The 26,834-nt window shown below is 37.9% G+C and overlaps 1 long non-coding RNA gene across 1 annotated transcript; it reads left to right on the top strand.

Moving 5' to 3' along the window:
• Nucleotides 1-818: 818 nt before the first annotated feature.
• On the top strand, nt 819-26,834 carry LOC120408514. Its single transcript, XR_005600747.1, has 4 exons — nt 819-896; nt 19,315-19,377; nt 20,838-20,934; nt 25,098-26,834. It is a non-coding gene; the product is annotated as an uncharacterized LOC120408514 (long non-coding RNA).

The following is a 26,834-nucleotide window of genomic DNA, read 5'->3' on the forward strand; positions in this document are numbered from 1 at the left end:
AAATATGTATAACCTCACTGAATAGTGACTGAAGGGAGACATGATAGCCTACAAGTTACAGCTGGTCAAAAAAAGAGGAAAAACAGAGGTGTGTGGGATTTCTTTGTTTGTTTCATTACAAAATGTTCATGACTTGTTTGGGGGGAGAGGGGGCAGCTTGATGAAAAAATTCATTCTGTTTTGTTTGGAAAAAGCTACCCCCCCCCTTTTAACTTTCTGCTCACTTTATTCCCCCTGGAAGAAGTGGGGGACATTTTTAAGTTAGTAAGTGGGAGGAAAAACACTCACCACACTTTTTTATTCCTCTCTCCTGTAGCCCAGAGGGCTAGCTTGCCTTTACTATATTCACTGCTTTGCCTTCATTATATTTAGCTGCTTTCATTATATTCAGCTCTAATACAAGAAACCTACAGTATCCTGTAAAACATTAGCTGAAGCATAAGCTAGCATAAGTATGGTTAAGTAGCCCATAACCTTTGGCATAGATAAACAGTTATCTTTAGATTTTAGGAACTAAGAAGAGATTGCTTACTGGTAGGAGTTAGAATGTTACTGTAAGTGCTGCCGCTAGGAACATGTAAGTAATAACCACAAATCTGCTTAAGGAAGGGGTGACAGGTATGATCATGAGCTGAAAATAATCTACAGAGGAGGACACATCAACATTAATAGGATGAGGAAATACAAATAAGGAAAAGGGGGGAAAAAACTATTGAATATGCATTAGATATAGTGACGTCAGCATAACATATAAACATTGCATCCCAGTCTGTGGGAGTATAAGAGAGAGAGAGAGATGTAGCCCTTGAAAGGGGCCAGAATGACAGTCATTGGTGTTGGTGATGGTGATGAGGAAGATAATGGCTAACATTTCAGATCATCCTGCAAGGGACAGTGTGAGTATATGGCTGTGCAGATGTACTTTCTGTAGGCTGTCTATCTCACTTACTGAGTTGTGGTGTTTGTCACTCTTCTTAAATGTATTTGGAAATATAGAAGAGTTTCTATATTGTGATTGTTGCAATTTTACACATTGGGGTTCCCAACTATCTAGCAATTTTAATAATACTAGGCCTGATCTTGGGACAAGAACCTGTCAACCCTCAAAGAAGTGGGGGAATGCTTAAGTAGTCAATATAATTATTACATAATCTATAGATCACGCTACCCTCCTTTTTTTTACAGTGGGGGGGAAAAAGAGGGAAAGGAGTAAAAAAAAGTGAGAGAAAATGGGATTTCTCTTCTCAAAACAAAATTAAAATGTTCCGAATGTTTGATTTTTTTCAACTTTAATTTAAAAATGCCAAATTTTGAAGAAACTGAAATGCTTTGTGAAATATTTTGATTTTGTTGAAAAAACATTTTTCAACTTTTTTTGAACATATTTAAATATCAGAAGATGATATACTATGTATATCAGAAGTGTGTAAATACCAATGAGTAAGATGAATTATTTAGTCTGATATATGAAGGTATAACTATAAGTAATGGGGTGGAAATAAGAACGTGAGATGTAATAGTCTGTGAAATAGTCCCTCTAGGAAAGTGGTGGAAGCTCAGTTGGTTAAAACTAGACAGAACAAAACACTAGAAAATATCATGCAGGGAACAGTCCTGCATTGGCAGAGATGGAGTCTATGATTAGATAGGCCTTTTACCTCTGTAGCTTCTGAGAGTCTGTGATAACTCATCCCATCGCATCAACACTAACAGGAAATTGCTTTTGGAAAGAGGTAATCAATCTATATAACACAGTGATTAACACAAGTAGAGATAATTAAAACTGAATTTCACTGTGGAGTATTTTTATATTCGGTAAGATCTCTGAAATGTGTCCAATACTTGTATGCATGAGAATGATTTCTGGATATAATGTAGACATGGGAATTTAGCTACAAAATTTCCCCAACCGTGATTTTGGATAGTTATATTTTCTGTCTCTGTAGGAAAGTTCACGTTAATGAATAAAGCTTACCTTAATTTTTAATGAACGATTTTGAATATGCTGTCATGTGTCTTCTCCATCAGGAAAGTACTCTAAGAGTAATGTATTGGCGTATTGCTTTGTAACTAAAATAAATAAATGGCAACACTTTAAAATAATTCAGTAATTATTAATGCCCTAGGTATTTATTGTAATAGGATTAATTATTATGAATTATCTTAAACTAAAGTAGGTGACATAAGTACCTCCCTAGGATTCATCCTGTAATTCAGCATTAATGAATGGGTGACTATTTTAAAATCCTATCAAATAAAGACATTTCATCTATAGCTTTGTATTTTCCATGGTGGCTCAGTTTGACCCAGAACAAACTGGTCCTGTAATGGGGACTTTTTGTGTTACCTTTCTGCTTGCCCATTTTTAGTTGTTGTACAAAGGAGGATTTGACAACTGCAGTAAAATAAAACTGCTTCTTAGAGCTTTTACCCTAAGATTTATTAAGGAATTACCAAACCAAGGGGAAAGAACTTGTGTCTCAATTAAAACCTCTAAAGCAGAGGTCACATTTTAAGTACTGCTGTTGCACTGTTATCAGCTACTGATGCTTTCAGCTAGCGTTTAATCAACTTGCACCTCTTGAACCTTTCCTATTTAGGGTAGCTATTCATTGGGATAACCCGGGGAGAAGAGGATGACATGATAAGACTGAGAATTAATTATGTGTAAATCCATACCATTAAAACCTGTTGTACACAAGATAATATATTTTCTCTTCTCTTCTCTTCTCTTCTCTTCTCTTCTCTTCTCACACACACACACACACACACACACACACACACACACACACACACACACACACACACGGCTTTGGTACCCAAACAGTGTATTAAGTTAACTCTTTCTCTGCTGGTCATTAAATTTACCTGCCCTGCTGCTGTGAGTCATTAAAATCAGTAGTGTAAGGATGTACCTAACATACAGATGTATCTAGGCTGGTCCTAGGATCTGCAGAGCTCCAAGATGTGAGGGAAGGAAAAATCTGGTGATGTGTTTGCTATCCTACTGGTCCCAATACTAGAGGGGGATGGATTCCTTTAAGCTTATGATTGGGCCCCCAGAACCCTTTCATACTGTGTTAAGCAGCAAGTGCTGCAGAGCACAGGGGGATGTATGCTGTTCCTGTTTGGGATACCAGCAAACACTGCACTGGGGGTTGTGCTCTGATGCCAGCAGGGTGGCTCAGGGTCTCTCCATTCAGCCTCTACCACTATCTTTCCCCTTCAGTTTGTTTGACAATAGTAGGCCTAGAATTTGTACCTCTGTGAAAAAAATGTCACAGTTATATTACGTTTTTAAAGGGAGACGGAAAGAAGGCACGGGTTTAAGTTTACAGTTTATTACAGTTCAACACAGAGGTTCTGTATTAGTGGATGACTGGATGACTTGAAATGAATGCCTGCTTTGTGCAAGAAAGCTTTCAGAAGTGAGCTGGCAAGCTTGTCTCTGGCCATGACATGTTTTGCACGTTTGACATGACACATGAAGATTTTGTTATATGGCAATGAGTTTTCACCCTAGTTATGGCTGTGATAAGTATAGTGATTTATACACCTACAGCCCCAAGAGCTTTCATGGTTGTTTTTAATTCCATTTTTTTGCTGCTTATTTATTTTCTTATTAAAAGCACAGTTTGACTTTAAGTCTATTTGGTTTTGTCTTGGTATCCCCTATTCGTAGATAAACAGGTTACAAAGTCCAATTTAAAATCATTACTTTCAGCAATGCATGCCCATTAATGTTTTGCTTTTACTTCTGGAGACTTGCACATTTTGTAGGTCAATTATTTCTTTGTAAACAGGAAACACACAAATCTAATTATTGTGATCGACTATCCAATTTGCCCCTACCCTCCACATCCCCAGTGCATTTAGTGTTTGAGTCCCAGCCTTCATTGTTGTCGCTATGAAACATAATAGAAAATAAATAAAAGCAAGCCAGTCCAATTTTCTTTTTCACTTGAAATAATATAATCTTGAGCCTTCTTTTGACAGTCTGAGGAAAATAAGGTATTTAAAAGAATAAAATGCTATAAATACATGAGAGAGCCAGATACACTGTTTTGTGTTTTATGACAGTTTTGTTTTACTAAGTCTTCAAACCAGCTCCCTGGAAAAATTCTGCCTGGTAGACAGTCTTTCCAGTTTTGTTGTTGTGTTTACAGTACAAGGTATAGTTTGTTTTATTTTAATTTTATTTTATATGAGCCAATGAAGCCATCTGAAGTATTTAGCCCTCCAGAAACTCCCTACAGCAGGTTCCATACTCTATAAAAAGGAAAGGGCACACACTGAACTCTAATCTAACATTTCTTAATCTTGCCTTGTCATTTAGACTGGCGTGGCCAACGTGCAGTCCACAGATCCTCTTGTATATAGAGATACAATCTCTAAGGGCCACATCCTTGTGTTAGGCATGAAGATGGTTACAATCTGTTCCATTGATCCATTGTTTGCAATTACTCTCTGGAAATAGTTAACTATTAATGGAAAAGAGGGAACACAGGAAAATGTCATGTTTATGATAAATCCAAGATGATTTCATCTTCTGTGGCTTGTTTTCTTCCTTTCTGCTAATAGGTAGGTAGCAGCCTATCACATGAAGGCTTTTTTGTGCCCTTTGATAGGCTCTTATTATTATTCCTTTGAGTTGTTTCTTCATCTTCCTACCTCTACCAAAGGCAATGTACTGGAAGGCATCTACTGGAAGTTTGTTATCCTATTTTTCATTTTGTTTGTTATTTGATTGCTTTTTTTTCTTTCACATGTTTGCCTTCTGTGAAATGAAAGGAAAGTAAGGCAGAAAGGGTACCATTCACAGCATTCTATTGCATTCTGTAATAGCATCAGTCTACCCAATCATATGACACTGCTTCTATTATTATTATTCTTGGACACATAAGAACAGCCATATTGGGTCAGACCAATGATCCATCTAGCCCAGTATCCTGTCTTCAGACAGTGGCCAATGCCACATGCTTCAGAGGAAATTAACAGAACAGGTAATCATTGAGTGATCCATCCCCTATCATCCACTCCCAACTTCTGTCAGTAAGAGGCTAGGGACATCCAGTGCATGGGGTTGCATTCCTGACCATCTTGGCTAATAGCTGGTAATGGACCTATCCTCCATGAACTTATCTAATTCTTTTTTGAACCCTGTTATAATTTTGGCCTTCACAATATCCCCCAGCAACAAGTTCCACAGGTTGACTATGCATTGTGTGAAGAAGTACTTCCTTTTGTTTGTTTTAAACCTGATATCTATTAATTTCATTGGGTGACCTCTGGATCTTGTGTTATGGGAAGGAGTAAATAACACATCCTTATTCACTTTCTCCACACCATTCATGATTTTATAGACCTCTATCATATCCCCCCTTAGTCGTCTCTTTTCCAATCTGAAAAAGTCCTAGTTTTTGTAATCTCTCCTCATATGGATGCTCTTTCATACCCCTGATCTTTTTTTTTGCCCTTCTCTGTACATTTTCCAATTCCAATATATCTTTTTTTGAAATGGGGTGACCAGAACTGTAGATAGTATTCAAAGTGTAGTCATACCATGGATTTATATAGCGGCAGTATGATATTTTTTTTGTCTCATTATCGATCCTTTTCCTAATGGTTCCTAACATTCTATTAGTTTTTTGACTGCTGCTGCACATTGAGCAGATGTTTTCACAGAACTATCCACAATGGCTCCAAGATCTCTTTCTTGAGTGATAACAGCAAATATAGATCCCATCATTTTGTAGGTGAAGTTGGGATTATGTTTTCCAATGTGCATTACTTTGCATTTATCAACATCTGACTCATGGAAACTCCAGAGCATACAGGATATTTCCAGTGCTTTCAAGAGAGTGCTGTCTGTGAGGGGTCATCCTCTAACACAATGGAATATCAGCAAACATAGGTTCTTGATGAACATCTTGAAAATATGAAAGAGGACCATGTTGGGGGTGAGTAGGATAGAAGACGGGGTGCCAAGAAGTGAGAAGAGAAGTCAGAGACCTGAAAATCTTTGGATAAACATCTAAAAGTTCTGTGGCTTAACTAACCTTATAGACTTTCTAAGGTTTGACTAGCTCTGTTTAGCATGCTCCAGTATTCACTGCTTCTAATCATTTGGGGATAGTACCACAAGAGCAAACCATTTCTGAATGTACAGATACATAACATAAAATACATAAAACCAAATACAGGACAAGTGTCCTTGCTATTAACCATCATAACAGATCAATGTAGCAGGTAGGTAGCCCCATCGCTCATGTTATCCACAGGGTGAAGCAATATAATTTTGTAATCTACTTTTAAAATACTCATCTACCAATAGTTGTGGCCCTCTGTCCATACATAGAAGGAAGTATGTGAAGAAAAGTTTGAAATTGCAAGGGTACCATCTGCGTCTTATTTTGGATAGCTGCAAACAGACTTACTTTGAACTCTGGTTTGGGAAACAACAAAAGAACGGACCTTATCTGTTTCAATGTGCACACAGTAGGTTTAACAATTCAAACATAATTCCATTCCAAATAGCCCAGAGCATTCAATATGTACAGCTATTCTGATTTGGATCAGGCCTTTTCAGCAGATCTTCTTATATTGCTGAATACCAGAATTGTTTAAATAAATAGAGCTGTATTTTTTCAAACCTGAAGCAGACCATGACTTTTCAACCCCTTTGGCAACCAAATACTTGTAGCATTCCAGGCTCAGTATTGTGTGATGGTTTTCTGACAAGACGAACACTGCTGGTTTTCGGCATTCTAGGCCTGTGCTGAATATGCATACCAATGTACAGATTATTTTTGCCAGTAACCTTTTTCAGATTAAAATTAGAAACAGTTAAACCAATATGTGTTTGACTGTTGAGTCTCTCTTGCTTTGGCCAGAATGTCCTTTTTGTCGAGTGAGTCATTTCACAGCCAGATAAACATGGACCCTTGTTTTTAAACAAGCCTGATCAGCCATTTTTGAGTCATTGAACTAGTCTGCCCTGGCAAAGATTTCAGAAATTGCAAACGTTGATGATTAATTTGGGGAAGAAATCAATTCACATTAATTGTCCTCCTAATGTAATGAAAAGAATTACAGATTTGGTAGTTGGATGGTCCGCTCCACTTGCCCTGTGGACCAAGGACAGCTCTTCTTCCTGCCTTTAGAGCAGATTTTGAGCCCCACCTTATGTTGAGCATTGCCTTACTCTTTGACTGGTCCAATTCTACTCCACATGATTAAGGGGAACAGAATCTAATCCTTAATGATTAAACTGGGGCATGCCTGTTTGAAGAGCTTTTGTGCACCACCACCTCATTCAGCTACATACTCTGTCTATCGTTGGCAACTCTACTGCTCTAAACCTCAGTCTCATGCAATCTAACACATTCTGGAATGACAGGAGTCAAAGCTCCACTGAGTGGTGCGTAGCTCTGGAGCCACAGATCCAGCACAGAGGCTGGCTGTAGGGGGCAGAGGCGTAAGGAGGTTGGCCAGTACAGCCAAAGTCTTAATCTGAATCACTGACACCCTGAGTCACTGGTACATTTGCCCCAAAAGTTTAGGAATCTCTATGCTATTATATTAATCTTTTTTGATCTACAACGATTATTTCCTTATTTTAAAAAGTAAGGAAATGCTAATAGGGAGAATATGCATGTAGGTTGATTTATTTTTCAATAAGTCTGAGCCATTTACCAGTGAAAAACTATGTCAGTGCAGACAGTTTTGTACATTGTCTGAAAAGCTAAGCCCCTACCACAGAGAGATCTGTAATCCTTTTTCTACCAAATTAATTTATGTCAAGTCTGGCTGAGCTGGTTTGTTAATGTAGTTGCAGAGCCTAAAAAACAATTCTAGGATGCCAGGTAATTTTTTGCTGATCAGCTATGGAGTTTTTTTCCTCACCATTCAAACTTCAGAATGTATTCAGTTAGGTTTCCAGTAAAACTTGTCCTGTTTTTAGTTCAGATTGTTTCTACTGCCATTCATTCTTTGGGAGCTCCAGATTGTAGGCTATTCAGAAAAATAAATTCCATCTGCCTGAGGAATGCACAAGATATTTCTGAGTTGAATTGGTAAATTTTGGTAAACTAGAATGGCAAGGGAGTCACAATCAGGCTTCCAGTCACAATCAGAGTTATTCATAGTGAATAGTGTATTCATCCAATTTTATATTTAATATTACTTATATGTTCAGTTTGCAACTGCCTTTCCTGGTCATAAGCACTGACAATGCGCAAGAGAGGAAGCAGTTATTACTGTACTTGGAAATTTGGTTCGTTTATCAATAGAACATCAATCACAGTCAACCAAATTTATTAACCCAAGGGTTTTAATCAGAATTATTCAGCACAAATACAGAAAGATAGGGATTACATATTTTATCACTCCATCGATCTGGGGTACAACCAACAGCATGGACTGTCCAGAAATATAATTCTCTGCTGAATAGTATATATAGGCACAACCTCCCCAAATTGGTTTGATTCATTTTACCCTAATATTTCCATTCCCATGCAGTTTTGCACTTGGTGTACAAGGTTGTCAGAAATTTGTACCTGTTTCTAGCAACAGTTATATCAGTTGTTTATTATTTTCACAAACCCTAGCAAAACACTATGTTTATCTCTGTGTGCACCAAGAACAAAATCTTACACACAGTTTTTAATATATTTCTGTATAGAGGGTGCTGAGAAATGGTTCGCTTTAGCATAAGTATGGATTCTCTTAAGAATACATACTGGCTAAATAATTTTGGTAACAGTGTAGGAGGAAAGTATCTGACCTGTCCAAAAATTACATTTAAGCCTAACAGACATTACCATAATCCCCACAAGCTGGTATTTCTGATGCTCAGCTGTCTTTTTTGGATAAAGTGACTGGGCAATGAAGAAGGTTTACTAGTTTTGCTTGAAACAAAGTTAATTTAGTCACAAAAATTAATTTGGACCCAAAAATCATTTTCCATGACTATTCCTATGAACAAAGTTTTGGGTACATGAATAGAAAAGTGGTGTAAATACACTATACCAGAACTTAGTTTCTGATTTACCTAAATGTTCAATCACAAATTTCCCCACTAGTCACACTGCAAACTCTTGGCAATAGATGGACAGTGAGCATATAGTTTTCAGTAAGAATCTATAGATACAGATGAAAATAAGAAATACCTATCGATCTGTTATGGGGTTACTTTCATGACAAAAAGAACAGGGCTTGCTCCCTATATCAGTGAGAGCATAGATTTATTTGTGACATACTCCTCTCTATGATTACTGCTAGTAGCTGTTTATTTTATGATAGTTGGCTGCAGATGTGCAATTTACAATAAAGGGCAGGTTGTTTGATTAAAAAGCGAGGTAAGGAAGTACATGTATTCCTAGAAATCACACACTGACCATTGTGAATGGTAGGGGCCAATGAGTATGGAGACAATAATTATCATTTTTGGCCAAGTGGTTGCAACTTTATTGAACCTTAAGATAGCTTCTAAATGCAACTGGTCCTGGAAGCAGTGAAACATGGGGACAGGGATTAAGGCTCCAGTCACCCTAGGCTATAAACAACTTTCCCATCTTTTCATGTTCAGATCAATAGCATACCAACATTTCCTGGGGGACAGTCCCACACAGAGGTGCCACATCAGACAACTCCTAGGCCTTGTAAACATGCCCAGATTTCTTTGTGAATCTAACCCCTTTTTCTGATGCTGGGCTGATGACAAATTTGCAGTGGTTCATAGAGGTTTATCTTCACCTACTGCTGTTCTGTAGGTCAGTCCTCATCAACCCACCAGTCCCAGCATTTGAAAGTCGCAATAGGAGTTAACTCATGGTGGCCTCTACCAAGGAGGACTTCCATTGGCCAGCAGCTACTGTGGCCTGGTCAGGCGTGTGGCACTGTCCCTTGCCTTCACCCAACAATATGGGCCATCTCTGTATATATGTATGTTATTTATATATGTTATATTTATACTCCTAGACAAAAACAAAATATATAAAGTTTCAGTTATACACACAGACACAAACTTGATTATTGACCTTTCTCTTTAATAAATACTGATGCTAGAAAAACAGGGCTATTGCTCTTTAGTGAGAAATCTCAGAAGTACCATCAAAAGGTATTCTGGCCTTCTAAACTGTTTGCTGACCCATGTGGTAGGGGAAAAAATTAGTCTTTTGGAGAAGTGAACTCTTCTTACCAGTGCTTGAGACCATATGTTTCAAAGCCACAAAAAGGGCATAAGATTGTGTCTCCATCAATTAACGATTCAAGGGTTGCTCCTTTCTCATACAGGCATTAATGCAACTTCACTAGAGAAACAGCAAGGTTGGAATGGGGTACTCATTTTTAGAGGTCAGAGATCTCATTTAAAGAAAGCAAAAATATCCAGATGTTTCCAAAGTACTGTCCTCCAACATCGCTGTTAAGCCAAGACCTGCATTTTTGTGATTTTCTTAGAGCAAGTAAATGCAGTGCAGGTCATAGATATCCAATATTTTAAAAAAGCGGGTGAGAGAAAGAGATGGTGCTGGATCTGAACACCCCTAAACTTTGGGAGAGGGAGGCTTCAAAATCCAAACCAAACCAAATCTGAATATTATAAACAATCTGTATCTTCATAATGGAGCACACCACGCCCCCAAGATGGAATATAACTTAATGCTGGGATGTGAAATTTGGATGTAGATCAGGTTTTTGCAGCATGAACCCATCTTCAGTAAAAATATAACACAGAGCATCAGAATATAATGGAACAACAATAATAGTAATAAAACCCTTTATGTCCAAATGACCCCAAACTAGAGAGACTGGATCTTCTAGGCAGGCTGAGAAGAGCTGAGCACAAATCTAGAGCAAGACATGAAAGGCAGCTCTAAGCCTCTTTCCCTGGCCTTCATCCTGAGACTGCCAAATGCTGGCTTGGTCTCTGTTGCAAGTTCAAAGGCTCTTCTATCTTGCAGCAGCTACCAAAGGCACCTATGTGCTGCTCCAGCAGCCAAGGATCAGCTGGGCATAAAGGAAACCTGGACATGACCCCTTTTTGTCATCTTTACTCCCTGTGTCAGCACCTGAAAGGAGCGTCTGGTGTAAAGCCATTCCACCAGCTCTCCAGCACCGGAGGATTTCTCTCAGCAGGCACAGCACCCTTTAGTGGCCAAATCCACTAGCATAAGGGCTATTTTGCACAACTAAAGTGATATAAAGCAGCCAGAGCACTCTGTAGAATCAGAGCAATTATTTTTATGGGAAAATGTTTAAGCAAGCATATGGCTTTGGTATCTGTCTCTTTTATTCAGTGCTGCAATATTGTTTCATTACTTATACAGTGCAAAAAGTCATTGTGATTTTTACCTTCCTGTCACATTAGCATGTTTGGGGGGAAGAGTTTAATGCAAAAGTAGTGTTACTTCAGGAATCTCCATATCAGTTCTGGCAGTCAAATTCATATTTAATCCTCAGTGGCAAAATATTTGTGGCAGAGAATAAAGGAAGAAGTTGAATCCTGTAAAACGTTTGTTAACAAACAAAATGCTGTCAGTTGGAAACATAAATGTTTTCATCCCTAGATAGGGAAATCTGTAAACAGGGTGAGCCAAAGAATTTTACAAATATCTTCTGATGTTTTGCTAAGTTTTATTGGCTTGAAAGATGGGTGTGGTCCTACAAGGCAGTTCAATTGCTTGACGCATGGCAGAGAGATATGAAATAGATGAAAGATCAGTAAATGTCAAAATGAGCAGAAATAATGGTAGCTACATTATTTCACACATGGCTTTTTTCACCCATACACATCTTTTAAAAATAGGCAACTGAGGGGCTGCCAGTTCAGTTCTCCACCATCCAGCCTGGCTCCAGGCTGAACAAGAAAAGGTTTCACTTGTCAGCTGGAAGTTGTACTCTGGTATGAACTGTTTCCAAACAATTTGTGTCATTTTAAGTATCTAAGAATAAAATAACTTTAATAGCCAATGCATGCATTCCCAATTAATTTATTCATTGTACTCTGTTGCATGTCTTGGGAGGAGCATCCTCTCTTCAGAGAATTGGTTAGCACCAGATAAGGCTGACTGTAACTCTGAGGCCTGGTCTACACTTGGCGGGGGCGGGATTGATCTGAGGCCTGGTCTACACTAGGGGTGGGGGTCGAACTAAGGTATGCAACTTCAGCTACGCGAATAGCATAGCTGAAGTCGAACTACCTTAGTTCGAGTTACTTACCCGTCCTCCGCCACCGCCATTCGGTGGTGGAGTTCGGAGTCGACGGAGGCTCCCCATATATCGCGCCAGATGAGACGCCATATCGAACTCCGAGAATTCGATTGCTACCCGCCGATCCGGCGGGTAGTGAAGACATACCCTAAGTTATGCAACTTCAGTTATGTGAATAACGTAGCTGAAGCCAAGGTACTTAGATCTACTTACTGCGGTGTCTTCACTATGGTGAGTCGACTGCTGCCACTCCCCCATTGACTCTGCCTGCACCTTTCGCCGAGCTGGTGTACAGGAGTCGACAGGAGAGCGCTCAGGGATCGATTTATCGTGTCTAGACTACACGCAATAAATCGATCCCCGCTGGATCGATTGCTGCTCGCTGATCTGTCTGGTAGTGAAGACATACCCGAGATGTGCCTGTGAAAAGAAATTCTGGTTATCTATGGCATGTAATGTTATGATATGGGTGAATATGTGTTATGGGTTGAGTTAAAACCCCATTGAGATTAATATTTGTGAACTAACCTTTCAGTTAACATAACCATAAGCTCACCACCTAAGACAAAAGGAGTACATAAACCTGCCCAAAAGCTTTTGGCTGAGTATTGTTTTTGGTAGGTGTGTGGGGAAAGATGGAACAGACAAAAACTGGGAAAGACTGAGGCCTGATCTACACCTAAAACGTGGGTCAACCTAGCTATGTTGCTCAGGGCTGTGAAAAATTTTGCTCCCTGAGCACCATAGTTAGGTTGACCTAACCTCCACTGTAGTTGCAGCTAGGTCAATGGAAGCATTACTCCATTGATCTAGCTAACATCTCTCAGAGAGGTGGATTGCGTACATTAATGGAATACCCCCTTCCATCGATGTAGGAAGCTGCAGGGCTATAGCTGTGCTGATGTAGCAGCTGTATTTTAGACATAATCAGAGAGAAAGCGAGACTGAAGGAGCAGCTAGAAGCATGGTGGGTGACCCTGGAAGAAACCTGGGAAGAGGTTGTTGGGTCATGTGTGCAGGCTGAAAAGAGTGTTCTAATAACAGTACATCCCACAGATAAACCAGAATCTCCTTTCACAGGCACATGTCAGAGCCACAGGCAACCTTATCTGGTGCTAATCAATTCTCTTCAGAGAGGATGCTCCTCCCAAGACATGCAACAAAGTACATAGGTGCTGTGAGGAAAAAAAAGTTGTTTCTTGCTATTTGATTCCGTCTGTGATAAGAGAGACAGAACTTGATATGTTCTTTGTAAATAAACACAACTGCATCAAATAAATACCTATCACCGATTTCTACTCCCAGCTGGCATATCCATAGGGCCCTGAACTGGACTAGCTGCTTCGGTCAAAAGGGGGCAACAGTACCAGTGAATTTGTGTTCTGATGTTTAGTAAGTTTGTCAGGCTCTCTGGAGTGGCTCATGAACGTGAATGTCAACTTCAGGGCAGACTGTTACAGACGAAGGCACAAACCCCAAGTTGGTTGTGTTCTATAATTAGATTTTGCCAGCCAGGCACTGTAACAGCGTTAACATGGAGTTACAGATAGTGCCCTTGGGCATGCCAGGCTATCTTGCCACCCAGGCAAGACTGCCTTTGTGATAGATGATCCCTTATACCAAAAATCACATCAATATTCAGATTACTCCCAGTCCCAAAGGACCAGTTACTTATCCCAGGTCAATTGTACCTGAGATCTCTCACCAAAGACAACACTTGTAGCCAATCCTGTAATAAACTAACTAAAGAGTTATTAACTAGGAAAAAGAAATGAGAGTTATTTATAGGTTAAAACAGGTAAATATACACTCACAAATGAGTTACAGTCTTAAGTAATAGGTAATAGAAGCTGCTGTAATATGCAAGTTCTTTATGTCTTCTAGGACTAACTCAGGCTAGAAGCTTGGGGATCCCTTCCTTAAGCTTAGAAATATTGCCCTCTTCAAATTCCAAACAGCAGAATGATACAGTTGTTTCTGGTCAGGAATTTTTATTCTCTTACCCCAGAGTTCAAACTGTGATGGGACAAGGGTTTGTGCATGTCTCCTCTTAATAACTGTGGAAGGAGCAATCAACAAAGTCTTTTGTCCACTGGTGTTCCACAATGGTTCATCTGGTGTCTATAGGTGTTCTTTAGTTGGGGAGGAGATGACACCTCTTGTGATAAACTTGCATTTCACACTTAGTAATGCATTTCTCTTGACTGTGGGGGTTTCCAGTTACAAAGCAAACACTTAAATACTACCTTATAGAATAGGATACAAATATTGTAAGTGAGATTAATGCATGCAGCAACTCTCAAGCATTTCATAAAGTGAAATACTAAATACATCTCTATAAATCTAATGCCCATTTTAATACTAACACACAGATGAGCCAGACTGGTTCCCAGCTACGCATTCGTCAGTGTTCAGTGAAGCCTAGGGGCCTTGGCCTGAGCTGGCCCCTGCTCTGCCCCATCACAAAGTTCTATTTTGATTTTCTCATGAAGGCAATTAATCTCATGAATACTTCAAAATGTATTGAAAAAGCCACTTTATTTGAATTTAGCCATCAGAAAATCCCCTTATTCTATGTAACAAAAATAAATAAATAAGCACCTCTTGGATCAATGTAATATAGTTCCTTTTGCAGGTTCCTTTTGCATCTATAATGAGTCCTGGGTGGTATCTGTAAATATTGTATAACTTAAATATGTATAAATTCTAATGTATTGTTATGAATTATCACATTCTGAATACAACCTCATGATTGCTTATCCTGAAACCTTGTGCGAATAACTTTTTTGACTGCCACACTAACTAAATACACTCATATATTTCTAAATACACAAGCCTATACATTGTCCTCATGCCCCTAGGTAATACTGAAGTCAATATTGGTAAACTCAAACTGAAGTTAGTGAAAGTAGTACTGACACCAGCTTTGAATTTAGCCCTCCCATCTTTGGTAATTTTTTCCACTGGAATTTTTCAAAGAAAAATAGTTAATTGAAATGTTCATGTTGGGAAATGAGTAAATAAGGAAAAATTTTAAAAAAAAAGTGTAGAAAAACCTTTTTCTCCCCATTTTTGCCAACTGGAAAACAGTATCAAAGTATGAAAGGTATGACTTACACACAGATATACACTTCCTCACTTTTTTTGAGTATCTTCCAAATGGTAAGAAACAAATCATTGCTATGTTATATCTCACTTAAAAAGAGAGAATGTTTAAAAAAGCAACATAAATTAAAATTTAATAATGCAAGTGTTACTTTCTTCCACTCTAACTTTTTCCTACTTTTCTAAGAAAAGAAAGTAAAAGAAAAAATATAAAATGTGGGGCCAATTTACCCTGAATTGTTTTGCTTTGAATTTTTTTTTGAAAATTACATTGGAAATGATATTTAATGAAAAAAAATTAGTTTTGACATTATGCTGCTTTTAATGAAAAAAAGTTTTCTTTAATAATTTCACCCAGCTCTAGTTAGATACAAGTCTAGGTACAAGGCAAGAAAGAGCGAGCACTGCAGCAGTCTTTAGCCATAAGATTGTCCTGTTTTTGAATCATCCAATTTTTCTGAAAGAGAAGATGCATTTGAAACATTCCATAGTTTTTGGTAATCTACATGTCAGCTATACAAAACAGGAAGAGAAGGAACTGGTAAATCATCTCTCCTCATGAACCAATAAAAGGTGACAGGACAATTAATTTCACTAAATAGTGTCCCATTGTGATGGATCTGGTATCCTTAGATAAGAAAAGCTGCATATAACATAATGCTCAGGAGAAGGTCATAAGAACTTTATTTTCAAATGCCTCCACCCTTCTTTGAAGTCTGGTCCTGAAGTTTTTTTGAAACTGCTGAGCTTCAGTTCATCTGCAAATTTGACACCATCAGCTCAGGATTAAACAAAGACTGTGAATGGCTTGCCAACTACAAAACCAGTTTCTCCTCCCTTGGTTTTCACACCTCAGCTGCTAGAAGAGGGCCCCATCCTCCCTGATTGAACTAACCTCATTATCTCTAGCCTGCTTCTTGCTTGCTTATATATACCTGCCCCTCGAGATTTCCACTACATGCATCCGACGAAGTGGGTATTCACCCACGAAAGCTCATGCTCCAAAACGTCTGTTAGTCTATAAGGTGCCACAAGACTCTTTGCTGCTTTTACAGATCCAGACTAACACGGCTACCCCTCTGATACTTGACATCATTTAAGCAGTAGACTTCAGTTACAAAACATGATATACTGTATTTTACTAATCCTTTCTTCATATGCTCTCTGGATTCATTAAAGACAATGAGCCTTATTCTCAGCTAGTGTAAATTGGTATAGCTCTATTGAAATATCTGAATTTCCAGAAAAAACGCTGGCGTCGTCAGTGCTGTAGTAAAATAAAACCAAAAATCATTAAAAGAAATAGAATAAGAGCAATATTATTGTTGATGCAGTGATAATAAGTGTCACCTACCTGCAAACATTATGGATTACAGCGAATAAAGAAAGCAGTCAAAAATTATTAAGAGTTAATTTTAGATTTTGAAATGTTTTATATCATAGTTCAAGGTTATAAGCAAAACCATTTTAATGAAGATAATGTGTATTCTAATTGATTTCATGTTGGTATACTGATTATTTACAGGTTCAAAAAGTCAGACTGATTCTCTGAGTAATTACTACTGGAAAATTACTAGAAGTAAAAGCATGTTCTGAAAGAGAGTAGCTTGAAAAATCAATATAATTGCTTTACAGAAAGGTGTGGGAATGGAGTTGTTAACATTCAGTTTTGCAGACATTTGAATGTTAATCTTGGTTTAGGATGGGAGACAAATGTTTGAACACAGTAACACACTGCTGAACATGGATGTGATAATATTAGTTTATAAAGTCTGAATGATGGAGAAGCACGAAGTAAAAATGCCACCTCTCCATCTCAATGGGTGAGGGAACTTGACTGGGCCAGCGGCGAAGGGGTAAATCCCCAGCAGCAAGAGAGGAGACACTTGCTGAATGACGCCAAGTAGCTCCTCCTACCCAGAGTCTCTGACACCCGTTGGCCAATTGGGGTGGGGGTAGGGGTGCTGATCGACCAACATTCCCCAGTTTCCAGGATTTAATCTGGAGCAAGGACCATGTGGACCCTCTTTCAGCTCTGTTTCAGCAACCCCACCCTTAACTAGGAATGGGACTCCAGCCTGACAGATGATGTAGGTCTAGCTGATCACCCATCTGGAGGTCAGGAAGGAATTTTTTCACCCTTAGGGACAGTTGGCAGAGGCCCAGGGGAGTTTTTTCACCTTCCTCACAGCACCTTCAAGCCACAGTGCATTAAGTAGGAATGTGCTTGGTACCTAGCTGAAGTATTTTTCTTAAGTTGTGAATTTGTCGCAACTTTCAGCTTCTTTCCAGTGAGGTAAAAAGGATAAAATGAATGGATCCCATAGGTAAAAGGCCTGTGATTTTGCTAATGGGCCTTAGCCTCATGGGATAGGGTGAGACCTTATGGCTGTTGGAGACTGAGGCACCCTATCCTTCTGCACCCTCTACTCCTGTTATTGGGGGTGGTGTACTCTAAACCACCATTTGTATTTAAAAAAAGGAACCAAGGTATAATGACAAATTTCCAAACCCTGAATAGCAAGAAAATATGTTTGTGACCTAAATGAAGATGAAAGAATTACAAATGGACAGCAAGAACAAAAAAAGCAAAAGCCAGCTGACTAACTTCAATTGAAAGAAGAATTAAGCTTTAGTATACACATAGATTTCATTTCAAAGGAATAAGAAAAAATCCAAATAGCACAACTTAGACCTGGATCTAAATATCTGTATTTTTGAAACATAACAGTGTGTCCAGAAAGATGTCAACAGAATGTAGAAATGCCTGGAAAATATTTACTCAATATTTTTCAGGGTTTTAAATTGTTAAAAACTAATTGGAACCACTTCTACATTCCTTTTCTGTATCCACAATTAGAGCTGTGCAGATAATGGATTATTATTATTATTCTATTATTCTATTATCATTATTATAATATTTTATTTTTTATTTCAGGTTCAAAAGAAATTTTTTGAAATTTTCAGCAAATCAAAAAAAATTAAAAATTAATTTTGGGTCAAATGAAACATTTTGAACTGAAATGAAATGTTTCAGTTTGATTTTGAGCATTTTTAACATTTTAAAACAAAATGGAAGGAAATTTTCAAACAAAAAGCCATGTTAAACTGAACACTTGAAATGTTTCATTTTAATAATTAAATGAAATGAAACATTTTGACTTTTCTGAACTTTTTTGTTTGTTTTTGTTTGGTCATAAACAGTTCAGCAAATCCAACACAAATTCATTAAACATTTCTGTTATGGAATCTGCATTTTTCACCAACAAACAGTTTTGGTTCTACTTACCTGAATAACCCACATATGAAATAGTTATTAATTATAATTCCAAATTACATTGCTTGTGTTTTAAGTGACCTGAACATGCAGCTTGTGGTTACTAAAGGGGATTTTAATATTAAATACTGTAAACTGGGGACTTGAATGAATATCCTCTCTCGTTAAGTATAAGTGACTGTTTATACTATATTTTAAATCAGTGTTCATTTACTATTTAGAAAATTTTTTAATTAGTACCCTTATAGGTTATTTTCCCCTTATTACATCATCTTATTAAAAGCTATCTATACAACACTCTATATTGTAGTTTGAGAGGAAAGCTGGTAACAGAACGATGCACTACTAAAATGACTAAATACTGGACATATTCCAACTGCCCGTCTTTCAATATGTTTACATTTAATATAATTTTGAGTAAAAATGAGGAGGGTATGTGTGTGTTTTAAATTGAAATGGGGGAGGGAGGTCAAGAATGAAACTCAGGAGGGTTTTAGAGGGTACGTATTAGAATGTAATTGGTTTCTTTGGGGTGGGGTCTTTTGGAATGAAATGCTAGTGGAAGGAAACGGTTGAAATGGAGGTGCTGGTAGGGGAATGCAGAGAGAGGGAATATAATGATATAGTCTCTCTATATACCCCTCACTAGCTCTGCCCTCCCCGTCCCCTACCTCTGTATCTCTCTGTATATTTATTTAAATTTCTCTTTGTGTCTTTAGGTACTTTTATGCAGTTATGCATCTCTAAAGTTTACGCTTTACCCTATATCAGGATATTGACAGGTATGGGTCATAATACTTACCAACTACTTAACAGGGCTATTGTGGAATTAATTAATTTAATGCAGTGCTTTGAATATATACATCCCCCCAAATGGTAAGAACTTGTAAAATTAGATGTTACATGTCTCAAAGTGGGCAGCTAATCACTGAGATCCCCCAAATTAGTGGATGTTTTTCCAAATTTTTGTCCTAAACTCACTCACTCTGCCTCATTTCCCCATCTGTAAATTCAGGATAATACAAATTTCTTACCTTACAAGACAGTTGTGAAGGAAAAATTGCACAAGCAACCTTAATTCTATCATTTCCTAATTTTTGAATGCTTCACTTTTCAACTTAATAGTCTGTTAATGTTAATACAGCTCTTTTGTATGTAATATTTATTATTTTAAAATAATGTGGGGATGTTCACCCCACCTGGTTTCTGTGTGTTTCAGAACATTGCAAAACTGTGTTTTGTATGGGAGATCCCATATTAGCATACAAAAGATTTGTTTTTGTTATGGAGACCATCAGTCACAAAGAGACCAATTTTTAAGACATCATGTGAAGGTATCAAAGTATTCAGCTGTGCCCTGGGAATGAATCATGCAGTGTACGTTGACATCCAAGATAACAAATGCTGCTAGGAGAATACGAATAGACCTTTCATGTTTCACATGGATATGAATTTAGATATATAGAGAGACTGCATGTCCAAAAAAAAGTGATTTTGATATCACTCATAAAGGAATTCAGTGTTCTGAATAAGTTTGAGGAAGGACTGCATACTGACAGACAGTACTGATAAAATGATTCATGTTTGTATTGAATTGATTAAACCCTTCATGTATAAATTTAGATGAATTGGTTGTGGAATTTCCATCTTGTTGGACCAGTGTGCAGCACAATCCAGGGACATTGCCACCACAGTGTATTTTTTCACAATGCAATATTAGCCTGAGGAACTCATTGCCATAAGGTGTAGTTGAGGCCAAAAAGAGTTACATATTTCTATGAGATAGCACTACAGATTTAAATGGGATATAAACCTTTGATTCAGCATGCAAACCAAGTCCTGACTATCTGGAATTAGGATGAAACCTCCCCTAAAGACAAATTATACCATAATTGTCCATTATACTATTTCTGTGAGAGGCAAAATACTGGACATGGGCCACTGTTGTGTCATCCGATATGGCAATTCCTATGTTGCTATACACCCACATTAATCCTACAGTGAAATGCTAGCAGTTTTCTCTAGTACCTGTCAAAATGATTATATTGCAACAATGCATCAAATACCAGGTGTAGCCTTGCTTTGTCTTTCAGTAGAATTGAAGTGATTGACCCCTAGATCTCAGATGTAGGGAAATGACTGTTTCTGTTTATACTGTGCCAACACTAGTCTTTCTCTGTCCCCATTACCTCATCATCTGATGAAAAGATATCACCAGTCATTTCTTGTTTTTGTTTGCTAGATCAATGCTGGGGATAAAACCTGGCTCAAAAACTTCAGGAGAGTAACAGTGTTTTAGCATCTAGTCTCTGGAGTGGAAGGATGCAAAAATTGGAGAGGTAAACAAGGTCTGCTACAAAGTTTAATATATGGTTATGATGAGGAAAATGACTGTGTGAAACTGGAGTATTACTGATATGCTCACTGTGAATATTCTGAGTTTAAGTCCTTGCTTTAGTAACAAAAGGAAGTTATTCGTTTTTGTTTTTCTCCCCTTAACCAATGCAGAATCAATGTAGCTATGGCGAAGTGATAGGGATTCTTCTATTCTGACGCTGTACATAATAGACTTTTCAGCTAAGTTTCAATTGCAGAATCTTCATTATTTATGATAATGTGGGACCATGAAGAACCCCAGGTTGACTTTCAGAGCCCATGCTGAGTTTGCAGTTTTTTTCAACCTTCTTTAACTATAAATACATTTGAGCACTTCTAAGATGGACGTTACTGAGAAACAAAGACCGAACACCCATTACGCCATAATTATATAGTATAGCCTCCCTCTAAATGTGCCACATTACGTCAGCTGCAGTCAATTGCCATAAATTGAGTATGTAGAGTACAAATCTGAAGATTATTTTGGATTATACATTTTCTCTAAAGAAACTACATTGCTAATCTGTGCCTCTGGTATGTAACAGGAGAGATTTGATTTATTTCTAAGGTCTCAGCATTTAGGACACCTGCCAACAAGGGATTCGAGACACTCTGAGTGGATGTTCCAATACCAGTAACTACATCTCATTTCCTTTCTGTCCATGGGCAAGACTGGAAGCTCCTCGCAGATATTGTTGCTGCTTGTTTCAACTATGTGCTAGTTCCCACTATGTTTCTGTCATATAAAGTGGCATAGCATATATATTCTTTGATATCATTCTGCCATGATGTTTCTGTGGTTTTATTGCTGTTTTCTGACATTGATAACTTCAAAATCTCAAATTTAGCAGAATTCAGCTGTGTGCTGCAATTTTGACAAACCATAAGTAAGTTGGACAGTATCTAAAGAAAAAATGTAATATATATGATTGATATTTTAAAGTTGGTTACATTTGACATTAGATTTTCTGGCAAAGGGAAGTGGTTCGGGTAGCAGTTATTCAAAGAAGTGGCAAAACCAGCAATTATGTCTTCAAGGTGCTTAGCACAACAGATCCCAATTGCAGCTAGTTGCTACTGGAGTATAAATATTAAATGTGAATAAATATCTATTTCCTTGCTCCATGAGCTGGGATCACAGCACAATTGGCATGCTCAGCCCAGGGAAATGGGAGGGACAAGTTGAAACTATATTTATATTACTCTTCAGTGCCCTCCTTTGATTGGCACATGGAGTAACATTGCTAGCTCCAGTGTATCCGGCAGGCTAGTTGTAAGGCACCTGAGTGTTGTGGGGACATTAAGAGAATCATAGAATTGTAGGATTGGAAGAGACTTCAAGAGGTCTTCTAGTTCAGTTTTCTGCACTCAGGCAGGACTAAGTACTATCTAGACCATCTGTGACAGGTGATTGTCTAACCTGCTTTTAAAAATCTCTACTAACAGAGATTCGACAGCCTCCCTAAGCAATTTATTCTAGTGCTTAACCACCCTCATAGTTAGGAAGTTTCTTCTAATGCCCAACCTAAACCACCCGTTGCTTCTTGTCCTATCCTCAGAAGTTAGAGAACAATTTTTCTCCCTCCTCTTTGTAACAGCTTTTTATGTTCTTGAAAACTTATCATTTCCCATTTTGTATGTGTGCAACTGATTGTTCCATCCTAAGTGGAGTACTTTGCATTTGTCCTTATTTAATTTCATCCTATTTACTTCAGACCATTTCTCTAGTTTGTCCAGATCATTTTGAATTTTAATCCTATCCCCCAAAGCACTTGCTATCATCCACAAACTAATCCTATCCCTCCCCCCCATCTTGGAATCAACCACAAACTTTGAGTGCAGTCTCTGTGCGATTATCTAAATCATTGATGAAGATATTGAACAGACCTGATCCCTGCAGGACCCCACTTGATATGCTTTTCCAGCTTGACTGTGAACCACTGATAACTTTTCTCTGGTAACATTTTTCCAACCAGTTATGCACCCGCCTTATTGTAGCTCCATCTAGGTTGTATTTCCCTAGTTTGTTTATGACAAGGTCATGAGAGACCGTATCAAAAGCCTTACTAAAATCAAGACTTGTTATCTTGTCAAAGAAAGCCATCAGGTTGGTTTGATATGATTTGTTCTTGACAAATCCATGGTGACTGTTACTTATTACCTTATTAACTTCTAGGTGTTTGCAATATGATTGCCTAGTTATTTGCTCCATTATCTTTCCAGGTACTGAAGTTAAACTGACTGGTCTGTAATTCCCTGGGTTGTCCTAATTCCCCTTTTTATAGATTGGCACTATATTTGCCCTTTTTTAGTCCTCTGGAATCTATCTCATCTTCCATGACTTTTCAAAGATAATCGCTAATGGCTCAGATATCTCCTCAGGCAGCTTCTTAAGTATTCTAGGATGTATTTCATTAGGCCCTGGTGACTTGAAGACATCTAACTTGTCTAAGTAATATTAACTTGTTCTTTCCCTATTTTATCCTCTGATCCTACTTCATTTTCACTGGCATTCATTAAGTTAGATGTCCAGTTGCTACTAAACTTTTTGCTGAAAACTGAAACAAAAAAGTCAGTCAGCACTTCTGCCATTTCCACATTTTCTGTTATTGTTTTTTCTCCCTCATTGAGTAAAGGGTGTCCCCTGTCCTTGGTCTTCCTCTTGCTTTTAATGTATTTGTAGAATGTTTTCTTGTTACCCTTTATGTCTCTAGCTAGTTTGATCTCGCTTTGTGCCTTGGCCTTTCTAATTTTGTCCCTACATACTTGTGTTATTCGTTTATATTCATCCTTTGTAATTTGCCCTAGTTTCTACTTTTCGTGGGACTCTTTTTTGAGTTTCAGATCAAGCCAGGGTGGTCTCTTGCCTGTGCAGTGGGATAGTTTGCTCTTGTGCCCTTAATAATGTCTCTTTGAAAAACTGCCAACTCACTTGAACTATTTTTTCCATTAGACTTGTTTCCCATAGAAGGAACCATGCATGGGGGAAATCTCTACAACAAGAAAACAGCCTGATAAAACTATCTTTGGGGCATTTGAAATTCCCTTTGAAGGTCTACTCATACAAAATGTTTCAACAAAGTAATAGCAGATTTCTAAACACTGTAATATTCATGGTTTTACAGAAAACACTAATAATTGAGCTGGGCCTCTTAGGTCCACTGAATCAGTATCAGGCTTAATATTAGAGAGTCAGTAAGATAGGAGGTGTTCTAGTTGGTTCAGTGATACAAAGGTAAATGTAGGTGTAAATGCAGACTGCACTGCTCGCAGATCATTCTTTCTCATGACATGTACAGCCGTACATTATCATGGAAACAAGCCTGGGAAAAAAGGACCACCATGATGGATTATTTAATAGATCTTTTTAAAATCCTAACTTTGTACCAAAGCTAAATTTTAAGAAGCAGGAGTTGGACTCCTTCCTAAATTTAGTTTGACTTCTGAGCGGTACTCTAAAATATTTCAAGTTTTCTTTTCAATAAAGATCACAGATTTTTGCTTCTTAATTTTCAATATTAAGGGTTTGTTTTTTTTAAATGCACTATAGTTGAAGAGGGCATTCTGTTACCCTCTCACTACACTACTTTCAAAGCTTCTCATTTATGTTCTGGGCATGTAAAATATTGTCATTGGTTTCAGGGGCATGCACAAGGGGGAACAAGCAAGGGCACAGGCCCCCCAATAATTGTCAAGGTCCCAGAACTCCTCCGATCCTGGGATTGCAAAGGCAGGGAAGAGCGAACTCCTTCCTAGGGCGGGGGAGGGGGATAAAGGGAGTTCCTGCTGGGGTTGTGGGGAGGGAAGAGCAAGCTCCTGCCAGGGAACGGGAAAGAGAAAGCTCTTGGGGCCAGGGTGGTGGGGAGCAGCAAGCTCCTCGGGGTGGGGGTAGGAGGGGGTAATGGGGAGGCACAAATTTAAACCCATTTACACCGACGGGGGATCTGGTTCTATATCAGTAGGGATGTACAATCATCAAACAACCCAGTGCTTTAAGAATTTGGAATTATGTGGACTCTTAATTAAATGAAAATGTTAAATGAAACTCTTCCATATTATGGTTTTTATTTGTTGATAACTATGTGTCTTTAAAGTTTTGTTTTCTGTTTTGTTTTCTCTTTGACAGCTCCTTCAGGCTGGAAGGAATATCTACATTTGGAGGCATATCAGTTATTTCTTTGATGTTGGATTCATCATTGTGACTTCTTGCAGGCCAGCTCTGATGAAAGTAACCTGACCCTCCTTGGAGCATGGAAGCCCTTAGAGTCAGAGCACAACTAATTACTGGTGTAATCTGCATGAAACCATCTGCCTCAGATCTGACAGCTATGAGCTGAGCCCTGACAAAAGCCACAGCCTTAAATTCTACTCACTCGGAAAGAAGAATAAAGTGGACTAAATACCTTGCCCCATTACAGAAACAACTGTCTCCAAGCCTGACACTTCAGGAGTTCAGTACTGAGCAATTAGAGTAACAAACAATAAATCAGTTTTTCATGCGGTCCAGCCAGCATCCAAAAAATATTTAAATATGTAGCCAAAAGGAAACATGAAGCACTTAAGTGATTGCAGGAAAAGCAATGTATGTACTACAACAGAGGAATATTGCTATTTGTGGGGAAAGAAGACCTCTGCCATCCCTTGTACATATTCAAAGCCATAGAAGAACGGAGCATCAGTGATGCTAAAATGCTTGAAAGAATGTTGTCTCCTGTTCTCCACCCAAATCTGAAGAAAAAAAATTAGCTGTTACAGAGTGCATCTCAATGCACTTCTAATATTTGCACTGTCACTTCCATTCAGGGTAATGATGTGTGCCATCATTTGCACAGATGGCCCCATGAGATTTTAGACCGCAACAAGCTGTATCTTGCAGGGGCTCCAAAAGGAATTAAAAAGTAAAAAGCTGAAGAAAAGGAATGCTCTCTTACAGTGAGGATTTCTCCCCACAGGAAAATAGTCCTTCTTAAGATTAAAAAAATATGTATGTGAAAAAAGCATCAACGTGATAAAGTGGATTTAAAAAGGGATCTAATATTTTTTTTAATGAAATTCATTTTATATCATAGTAACAGCCAAGAGATTGAACCTATTGAACTATACACCCAGAATGTTCCTGCTGGACATTGACAGTATGCTCCTAGAAAATATTAAAGAAAAAAGTCATTTGTAATATGTATTTGACATATAGTAATTTTTATAACCATTTATCTATGCTTCATGGAGAAATGTAAAAGACAAACAAACAGCATTTTCAGTTTATTTTTCTAAATAAATGTGTTGTTTGTATTATTTGCAGTCACTTATTTTAGATGATTTTCATTACCCCAAAAAAGGATTTAAAGATGGAACCAAAACATAGCAACTGTTTTGCCATGTTAAATCGTAACGATTTGCAGACTGAAAGCTTTAATATAAATATTATAATTTGTAAAATTATAAAGTATATTTATACTGGCAAATATGTATGGAAAACAAGAAGAGGAGGTATTTTAACTCTTACTTTCAGTACATAGGTTATTTTGATAGTCACATGAACGAATGTGAAGTTATATAATTGGTACAGGTTTTTTTCTGTAATAATATGTTGTAGCAAATGAAGATTCAGCTGCCTAGGAATTCAGAGAATAATTCTAATGTTCATGATTTTCCAAAATGACACACAGTCCCCTTGTCAAGTGATTCACTTCATCCAGGAACCACTTTTTTCATACTGTAACATACTCACAAGGCTATTAAAGATGCCGCTATTTGGTCAAGAGGAATTTAGGAACCTAAAGGGTAAGAGAGATTGATCATTACAATCATCCACAGATTTTCATTTAGGAACAGTCATTGTATCTGTCTAATGGATTATTTTGTT

This window comes from Mauremys reevesii, linkage group 6, assembly GCF_016161935.1.
Source record: "Mauremys reevesii isolate NIE-2019 linkage group 6, ASM1616193v1, whole genome shotgun sequence".
Lineage (NCBI taxonomy): Eukaryota > Metazoa > Chordata > Testudines > Geoemydidae > Mauremys > Mauremys reevesii.